The sequence below is a fragment of the Crassostrea angulata genome, chromosome 6 (assembly GCF_025612915.1).
Source record: "Crassostrea angulata isolate pt1a10 chromosome 6, ASM2561291v2, whole genome shotgun sequence".
Lineage (NCBI taxonomy): Eukaryota > Metazoa > Mollusca > Bivalvia > Ostreida > Ostreidae > Magallana > Magallana angulata.
Window position 1 is genome coordinate 3,402,204 of NC_069116.1, and position 10,738 is coordinate 3,412,941.

A 10,738-nucleotide genomic window follows, 5' to 3' on the forward strand; every position below is an offset into this window, starting at 1 on the left:
ACAATGCTTTAGGAATGCTTTTCTAGTGATCAAATGGAATTTGAGAGTCAGCCGTAAAGTTATAAGCAAGATACAGGACTCCCAATTACTTGTCATGTAAAAAAAGGCTCGTGCCCTGTTTTTATGTACATAGGTTTAATATACCAGTAAACAGAATTTTTCAAGCTGATTTTTCGATCTCCTTTTTTATTTTTAGTCATTAATAAACAGTTCAGAACGTTTAACACATTCATTTTAGGTCTAAAAACTGTGGCATATGTACTTCAACAATCAAAATGTAAAAAACAGCTTTTTTACATGGCAAAGAATTATAAGCTCTGTTATTCCTTATAACTCAACGAATAACTCTCAAAATTTGGTTGCTTATTAAAAATGCCTTAGTTAATCATTGTAAACATTAAAATCTGAAAAACAATTGATCAAAATCGTGACCATGTCCCTTCAATAGGAAGTACAATTCACCTACTTAAGGGGGATGTGCGGTCATCTTGTACATTTGAGGATAAAAATGTAAACATTTCTTGAACTGGCTTGTTTCTGCCTTCTTCTGAAGTCAAACATGTCACTTTGTTTGGACTTTTTAAAAGAATGCATACAAGAACGGGACAATGTATTTTTAATCACCCAGAACAGCTGTCGAACTGCGCAGCTACAGACTTATTTTGAAGATTTAAAAATCAGGCAGAAACAAGCCAGTTCAAGAAATGTTAACATTCTTATCCTCAAATGTACAAGATGGCCGCGCATCCCCATTAAAGCAAAACTTATTCATGCCTTGCTATTTCGCAAAATCAACAAATTGGTGCGATATATCTTATTAGCTATGTTTATTGCATGTAACATAACGCTTCGCATTACATCAACAGAGCTGTGACAAATGATATTACATCATTCCTTTAAAAAAAAATACTTGTTTCAATGTTATATTAGAGCGGTAAGGCATGTTATTTTATAAAGACATCGGTAAAAACTGTACAAAAAATGTCCGTGCTAATGGGGAATAGTTACCGGCACTATTTACAGGCAGCATTCGTTAAATTCTTTGACTCCTCTGGTGTTATTGTATACGCTATGTTTAACAACGTGTTTACCAAAAACAGACTCGTCCACAATAAAGTGCGTTTCTTTGGTATTTCAGTTATCTAATTGAGGTGACGTTTGATACACAGCTGTTCAGTCAGGATCATGAAGAGAAATTGGAGTTTGTGTAATAATGTCACCTGTTGATATTATCAAAATCATAATATGTGACAGATTCATGTTTGTTATCTCATTAAGCTTCCTGCTGTAATTTGCTCGCATAATGCCAAACATTTCCATGGGTTATTGGTATGTGTCATAATTGCCCCCACAATGATTCGCTTTGAGTAAATACCCTATGTTTTAAAGATTTTATAATTAAATATTGGTATAGAACTTTGATTGTTCTTTGCATTGGTGGACAGGTAAAGGAGCAGTTCTCACCTGTGGCGCCTGGTTTACACTTATGTTTTGTAAAATCATAGCTTTAACTCTATTTTGGTGTCAAATGGAAATGTTGAGTGTTATAAAACATTGAAATCATTACTTAATTTTTACATCCACATTGACAATTTATGTCGCAAAGTTCACATTCATCGGGTTTCTGACTATTAACAAGGATCACATATACCTAGTTGGTACAATTTGATTAAAATAACCCAATAGAAATGCAAATCTATGAATTTAGTTCTGATATTCGCTTTTAAATAACCAGGGTAACATTTATATAAACAATATCATTGGCAAGATGATTGAAACTATAATGATTTACAATTATAGCCGCATCAGAATTTCATTTAGTTAAGGAAAAGCTTACTTCTTAGGTACCGTGCAGACATTCGAGCAACCAAAAAATTTTGACAGACAACCACTTTTTGCATTTCAAAAATTTATAATAGATTTACCATAGTGAATGTTGACTCTGATTTCAACTTAAAAGATGAGATGAAAAGACCTATTTATTGCTTTAATTCTTTTTGGGGATCTACATCTTTTAAATTTCATATTCCTTAAGTTGTTCCAGTGTAATAATATATCTATATTTAACCTGTGAACTTTGTAATCTAGTTAAAATCAAACGTGATATAAACCTAAGTGTTGCGCATTAAGTTAACAACTGTTCAAACATCTGATTGAGTACATCGTGTGTAACATGTAAATGCTCTTTGAGAAATTTGATTTCGTGATAATAAAACCAAAGTCCGTACAATTTTGGACTTTGATCATCGCATGCAATCTCAAAGTGCGTCGATATCTTCTAGTTGTAGGCATTTTGAAAATATGAATTCAAACGTTATTCATTAAACTTTAATATATGATTCTATTACATCCTTAAAAATAAATACATGTTTTTTTTGCATATGTGATACAGATGACACCCCAAAACTCATATCGGCCTCCGGGGTTGATACAAGTTATAAGCCCTTGGGCTGATACGGATCCGTATTACATTCCGCTGCGGTACTGTACTTCTCTGCCTTTTTACTGTTTCAGCACTTGTGCATGTTTACAGATGCAAAATTAAACATTTCTTACAGTCGACATTTTTAAATGCAGTTGAAAACTTCAGTTTTGAAGAAGTTAATTTTAAAATACGAGGAAATTCCGGTTCTGTAGCTACATGTTTGGTAAAACAATGAAATCTCATGATTTATTTAATACATGTACAGACTACTTTCAATTAATATTTAATATCAATTTGTTCAAACTGATGCCTTTTAATTATTTTATTACTAAGTATGTAATAAATATAATAATATATATATTTTTTCCTTACCACCGCCCTCGACCAATATCAGCCCTTAGGCTGATATTGGAGTCTCGAGCTGATACTGGAAAAGGGTATGCCTTATTCTCTATATAATTTAAACGCAGTAAATAAGTTTTTGTAGTGAAGTCATTTCTGGATCTATTCTATTAAGGTGCAGATGTTTAGGACCCACTTATTCCCGATAGGTACCATTAAAACGCATTAATATTGAAATGAACTTCTGTGGAATGGAAGTGATGAAAAGCTTAAATTCATTTTTACCCAATGTAATCTTAAATATAAACGAAAACCTGTCATGTGGGTAAACTTCTCCAAGATAGATTTTGCATTTCTTGTATGAATTTGTAATATAAAAACCAAACGGTATCTTTTATTATTCGTCTATGTCATATTTACTCAGTTTCACTAAAAGCAAGTTTATCAAACGTATTCTAGGGGTGGTAAAATGGAAATTTAGAATAAAGATATGATAAATCTTGTCAGATGTTCTTTTGGAATAAGCAAGTAATTATAATACATGTAACTATTCCAAAGAAAAAAATTGATTTATTTCTTTAAAGACTTTGAAATACAACAATATTTATTTTGTGAAAAATAGTTCAACGAGATACTGTATACAGGGTTACTTTTGCCTAGTGTAATTTGCCCGTCTACACTTGCAAACAGTTTTGCTCCGTTTTGAATTAACCCAGGCGCAGTCGTCTTTAAAAAAAGATAATATAAAACATTGGAACTCTCTCAGTCTTAAATTCACCAGGTGACAATGAGGGCAAGAGGGGCGAATATTTCCCGGTATTTATTATCTGAGCAATAGCCAATATATGTTATATCTTGGCCCACTTCAGTGTTAAAATACATTAATATTAGACTATCATATTGCAGCACAGTTGATTAAATTTAAGATTTCGAGATCAGGTTCTGTTAAACAAGTCAAGTGGACACAATTAATTTTTATATAAAAACGTCGTCAACTGTTCATTAAAACTGACGCATATACTCGTCGCTCTCCAATGGACTTTCTGCCCTAATACTATTTTAATACTAAATCACTCCGTCATTTGCATGTTTATTAATCTTGTGTCCACTTTGGAAGGAACAGATTTGTTTGTAGTTTTGGCTCGAGCACGACAGGATCAATAGTCGAGTTTGGATATTCGAAATTCATAGTTTCATCACAACTATTTTGTTGCCCTTGTTGAGAACAACAAGATAGCGGTTTCTTTGTTATACGTTTGCATGGTGTTGAATATATATTTGCTTGTTGTTCTGTTGTTTTATCGTTAACAGTTTCCCTGTGGGGTTCGTCCACTAAATTTTCACTAATTCCCTCTTCACTTCTCTGAAAGTCCCTTTCGTGTAGATGCCATGTGTTTTGGATACTTTCCTCACTTTGCGCCTGCTGTAAGGGGACATTTCTACCAGACGCTGTATTCCCGGTCACCGCCATACTGCCCGTGTGATAGATAGAATGGTTGGAATGGTACACTCTAAGGTTTAAATGGTCGTAAATGTCGTCGTTTGGATTGAACTCATCTTTTCGGAACGATGGTTTCTGACTGTAGAATCTGTTACAAGTTTCATGGTAAATGTATTTATATGTTAAAAGAAACCCGTTAGGCATGGATTATAAAACACTTTATTATTTGCTTCATCATTGAAAATAAATTACCATTTATACTTTTTTATCATTGATATGATAAGGATAATACTAACCTGTTTTTCTTTTCAAGATTTGTGAATATCGTATCCTTAAAAAGACACAACACAAACCAATTCTAAAAATTTGATTTGCCACTGATACTATTTTAGACTTTTAGGTATGATTTGAAAATGGTATATTATATAAAGTAAGTTTACCTGATGCAGACTGTGCCTAAAACCAGACAGACTATGACAGGAATCAATAAAGGTACGGCTACTACAGCTTCTATTTTTTCTTCACCTTCATCAGTCACTAGTAATAAATAACAAAGTACCATCAAGAAAAGAGCATTAACGACCGATGCCTTGCCAAAGGAAAACTATCTTTAGATGATTTCCTCTCTCTGACCCGATTCTTTAAGCCCGCTCCATCTGTGGTCTTAACTAAACATAATGTTTGTTAAAAAAAATCTTCATAGAAGTTCCATGATTCATAACCTTTTAATGGTCTCTGTGTTCTGATGACTTTCATGACATACAATTTACCACAGCACACTGTAAAGACTTTTTAACTGTCAACTTACCCTATAAGTGACCGCTAAGACTTCTTCAACAAAAATGAAATATGTTTTTCAATTTTCCGCTTACCACGGAGGTTCTAAGTAAACGAGAACTATAATTAACAAAGCTTTCCTGGTAAAATATTATTCAAGATTCAATACAAGTTTTTTGGCATACTTTTCACTTATTAAATTTCTTTATCGATACTCATTATATCAGAACTTTCCGATATGTGATTAGATACAATATATACGCCGAATTTTTATGTCTTTCTTTCGCTTTCGCTGCAGAACTCGTTCCATGAAATTTATGAATATTTTTAACAATGTAATTTCAAATATATTTCTCGGTGTAAAACGTTCAATATGTTTAAAGAATATTCTAAACAATGTAAATCAAAATGTATTTTGCAGTGTGAACCATTCAAAATGTGTGATAAACATATTTTAATTTTTGTAAAAAAATGAATATGATGTGGTGTCTTATTTTGAATAGTATCGGTTTTATCAAATAGGGAGCACAACGAACTAAAATGATAATGATCGTTTTGGATAGTAATTGATACGTAACGTTTTCTTATCACCGTCATTGTTTGTTTTAGAAAATGAAATATTTTAAGCATCCAGGTGAGTATTAGACACATGCCAATTACACTTCCATCAGGCATGGGCACGATTACTTAAAAATGTATTCGAGTAATAATCAATTACATAGAGGAATTTTGTGTAATCGATTATAAATCGATTACACTCATTTCTGTCTTGTAATAGATTGTAATCGATTACTTTTTAGCTTGTAATCGATTAATCATCGATTACTTAGTACTTTTGATATTATTCAATAAAATATGAGCGATACCTCTTCGAAACAAATTGTGCGTAAACTCTTCAAGCGGATTTGGTTTTAGAGTTAAACGGGTGTTTTAATTGTAAATGATATTAAAATTTGAGACTTTATATTTCAATCCTAATAGTATTCTACCATTTCTACTGCTTATACATTCAAATTCAGATGTGAAATTATAAGCAATATTGAGAGCTCTATCTTTTAATTTATAGTAATAATTAATAATTGCAAGTTTTTATATAGCGCTTTTAAAATTGGCGAACCATTTCTCAAAACGCTTTACAATTTATGTTTAAAGATTTTTTATGGAGGTTTACGTGTTCGGATAAAATCTTGACCTTGCACCTTTAAGGATCATGATTATTCAGTTGTTGATTTTTTTGAAAATTGGAATTTGATTAAATTTAATAATTGAAATATTATCTGCAATATGAAAAGAGCTTTGAGGGAACCTTCTTTCATGATTTGAATGAATAGTGTTTAGAGCTTGAAATTGTTCTACTTTAAAAAATCCTTGTTGGGACTGGTTTAATTGTTATCAAAGCATTAGGGTGGTCACACCACATTAAGTCATGAACCGCATTGTGGCTTCCTAAACTGACAAGGACAAACACACTAAGTGACAATTACACACAATTACGATTACAAGTAATCGAAAATATCTTCGAATACAGATTACTAGCGATTACTTGAAAAAGAGTAATCATTACAATCGATTACGATTACACGATTAAGATTACCTTAGGCCTGACTTCCATATGAAAACATATTAGATTGCTCTATTAGATTGTGTCTATCAGAGCCTTAACTGTCTGGTGTCTGGTGTTTTATTGCGTTTATGATGCATATATCGTATTTGCAGCAACGTTTTTAATTTGAGCAATCTATTGATTTATCCGTGGAAGTCCAATTCCAAAAGTTATCAATACTGAAAAGTGTAGAGTTAAACGTATATTTAAGACACTGATATAAGCTTGCCATATGTATTAAGACTTAAAATCCAATACTTTAAACCAAATTTATTCGCGACGACTTTATTTCGCCATACACTTCTGATTGACTGGTTCGCGACGACTAAAGTTCGCGATCAAGCCTAATCCAGACCCGTCCTGTTGTAACAACCGATATAAACTACGGCTGGTTCGTGGCCAGAAATATTCGCGACGACAAGTCTCTCGCGAATCTCGCAAAAAATCTCACACGCGGATAAAAATTGGTTTACAGTATATAAAACTTTACAACAATGTTTTAAGTAATAATAAGTGTATGATGGATGCAACTTGGAAACGGTGTGTTTTATCGTTTTCATTCGAATACCTACAAACCGAGGATCGATATATAAACATTCTTTAATTCCTGGTGTAGATCTGCATTACTTTTCTTTTTTTGGCATGTATGTTAATATCGCTAATATGACCTTACATGTAATGCAAATATATAATAACATAATAACTCATAATAATTATAATTATCTAGTTTTCTTTGCTTTAGACAAACCAGTCCGGTATTGATAGCAAATTATGATTTTTTAACAGTTAGCCTAGTTGTCGACTAACAACTGTTGTCAATGCCTTTGTAGATTCCTTCTCTGTCAAAAATGATTAGAGGCCAATATCATTTCAACGTAACAGCGCCCATGTGTTTGAATGCATATTCATACGTTTTTATAAAAGCCGCACTAAAGAATTATACCTTGATCTGTACAGTTACCAATTGATGTGTTACACAAACATCCTCTTGCAGCCTCACAATACATGTCTCGGGAGCAGTTACACAGCCCGAGGCACCGACGTCCGAAGTACCCGTGTGGACAGGTTCTGGAACAGTTTGTACTCACGTATCCTGGTTCACACTCTACAAAGGATTTCTTATGTCAAACTGTAATACCTGATAAGTCTTAAAAGGGATTGCTAACCAAAGGAAATTATATGAACAACCTAAACCGTCTTAACATGTGTTTACTGAAGAACTTACTGATAGACATAACATGTATCATATGATGTAATATGGGTAAAAGCTGGGCTTTTGCAAATTTTAAAAAGCTCTTGTTAAACCTGCTTCATTTATGATGACACTAAAATATTGACAGATAGTTCAATATATGTATATAGGACATTCAATCACGTTCAATAATGCATTTGTATTACTCTTCCAGTGTTGATAAATACATGTAGTACTAGTTTTACAATTAATGATAAAACTTAAAGATAAAAATATAATTGACAATAGAGCACGATTATACGCATATTTTTGGGTTGGATGGTCTCTAAATCATTCCTTTATTGAAGATTTTTTTTTCTTCTGAAATATACTGTTTTTTTTTTAATATGTAGGATATTTTCTTCTTTTCAACTGATCATAACCACAATTTAAAACACAATATTTCGAAGTAAAATCTTAATTTCCCTACAAAAAGCGTCATATTTTTTATCAATACATAGATTTCATGCGCTCTCCGTCGAAACTTTTCTTAGCTATCTTCCACCTTATTTTTAAAGCTATTTATTAAACTTTAATGTTGTGGGGAGAAATGCATACTGCTGCATATAGTCCTTTGTTGGCATTCTTTAGAAATATTCTTCCCAAAAACCACCAGGCCAAAAATGTTTATATTTGTGTGAGAGCATCCTCCGGATATATTCAAGTTATCTGAAATTGCAATTCCCTGGGATAGGGTTAAGGCATAATGAGAAGTTGATTTTGTTTACATCGACAAAATATATTAAATAGAGAAAACTCGTCTCAAAATTAATTTGACAAGAGAATCTGAAACATGTCTAATAGCATTTTTGAGTACTGTAGATCTACTTTTGTTCAAATTATGGGAGTATGCTCGGGTTTTAAGATACGATGCGTGAATAAAAAAAAACTTCTAAAAAACTGAAACAACAAAAGAAGTTTGATGTCTATTTATAATTTTAGAAAATTATTATATTGTAGTAACAGTATATATTATACCAACATGTCAAAATATTCTGTATTTGATACCTAAATCTGATTTGATTAGATTTAAAGCTTTTTTTTTTTTATCTCAGATGAGCAATGTGTCCAATGGGCCTATGGTGCGACTACGTATCGCAGTTCATTCAGTATAAGCTGCCCCAAGGTTTGCTTTACTGTATAACGTAGAATTCATTCATTAGGTAGAAAATACTCTGTATAAATTTCTCAAGAACCAATGTAAAGTTCAACAAAGTTCTACAGTGTGCTGAAATTTCATTTTTTCATAAGAAATTATTTTCTCTAAAGTTACATTATTTACTTATGAAGATTAAAAAGGATAACTGATACTTACCATTACATTTATTTTCGTTTAGAAAATAGCCTGTGCAACATTTAATGGATGAGCTTGAAATTAAAGTAAAAAATAAACCTCATTTGTTGTATCTAAACCGTCAAAAATACTCTTAACTCAAAATATAAAAAAGACGCCAAACTTTGAGTTTGATCTGAAGATATGCGCCTGGCAATGAACAACAAACGTTATATCTTGAATACTGTTATCAGTTCATTAGAGGGCTGTTGATATACATTAGGAAAACCCAAATGTAGTGATCTATTCAGATTACTTTTAATGAAAACATGTACTAGTAGATGACATTGTGTAGTATATGATTACACCGCTGAAAATTAAGATAATAAGAGATATATTTGTACGATATAAAATGGAGAACACTATTTGGTACACCTATGCAAAGTTACTTAGCGCGCCCTGAAGTAAATAAGAGAAAACAATACTTGAAACTGACAGATAACATTAAAAGCCTTCATTAATGGTATAAAGTCCTTATATTAGTACTATTTGAAATGTAATATATTCAAAGAACTGTTACCTGTTTGGTCTTGAACAAATACCTCGATTTGGATTAGATTGGCAAGCTCCCATAGAAATGCTTAAATAATGTAAAACAAACATCCATGGCTGATAAAACATTGTAACTAAATTAGTTGAATAAATATATATATTATGCAGTACTGCCAGACATGGAATTTGATACTGATACTAATTGTTTCCCGTTCTAAAAATCACATATTATATTTAGATGGTGAGTTTTGCAATGCGGTATTTATCCTGTTATTAATTTATGCAATGCTGTTTTGCCCCTAAATTAGAGATAATTAATAACAACCAGAAATGATGTTAAGGGTATATAAGCCACAAATACAATCAATTACATCTTGTGTAATGTTGTTCTGACACCGCTGCAATGCAGATTACATGTATTTAATGTGAAGAAAAACTGATCGACTCAATGTTTTACAAAGTTGTACCTCTGTGGTCGTAATAGATAATCATCTCAATCTTAATAACAAACTACACTCAAGATTAAACAAACCACTTTTCTATTACGACCAATGACGCAAAAAACCCCCTAGATATATATGATATATCTAAAGCTATTTCTAATTGCTACAGGAAAGTACATTTTCATATCACACACACATAAACATCAAAACAGCATTTTAGATAGAGGTTGTCTTTGTTAGATTTTTATATATTCTGAAAGAAATTCCGAAGAGCGTTATCTGAAGCACTTATGCGGTGTCACTCAAGTGTTTGGTATCTGTTACATTTCTCAAGTACTACTTGACAAAATGTGTATTGTTTTGTTTTATCTTTTTAACAGTGTCACAAAGAGTTTTAATATTTCCAGTTATTTAATAAATCTACGAAATTAATGTACCAATGTTAGATCCAGGATGGTGATCTTGGAATAGAATATCAAAAGAATTTTATTATTTAGGATTGGAATTAAACACCCATTCATTTTTCTTCATTAAATCTGAGTCAAGTACTATAACAAAGAACAGGTGTTTACATTGTTACTTTAACGATTTGTCTGTGATTTTAACAATATGACAGGAAAGGAAAAGTTGGGTATGCATTTCTAAATTAGT

General features: G+C 31.9%; 1 pseudogene; it reads right to left on the reverse strand.

Moving 5' to 3' along the window:
• Positions 1-3,418: 3,418 nt before the first annotated feature.
• Positions 3,419-7,595, reverse strand: LOC128190606 (uncharacterized; annotated as a pseudogene).
• Between the last annotated feature and the right edge of the window lie 3,143 nt (positions 7,596-10,738).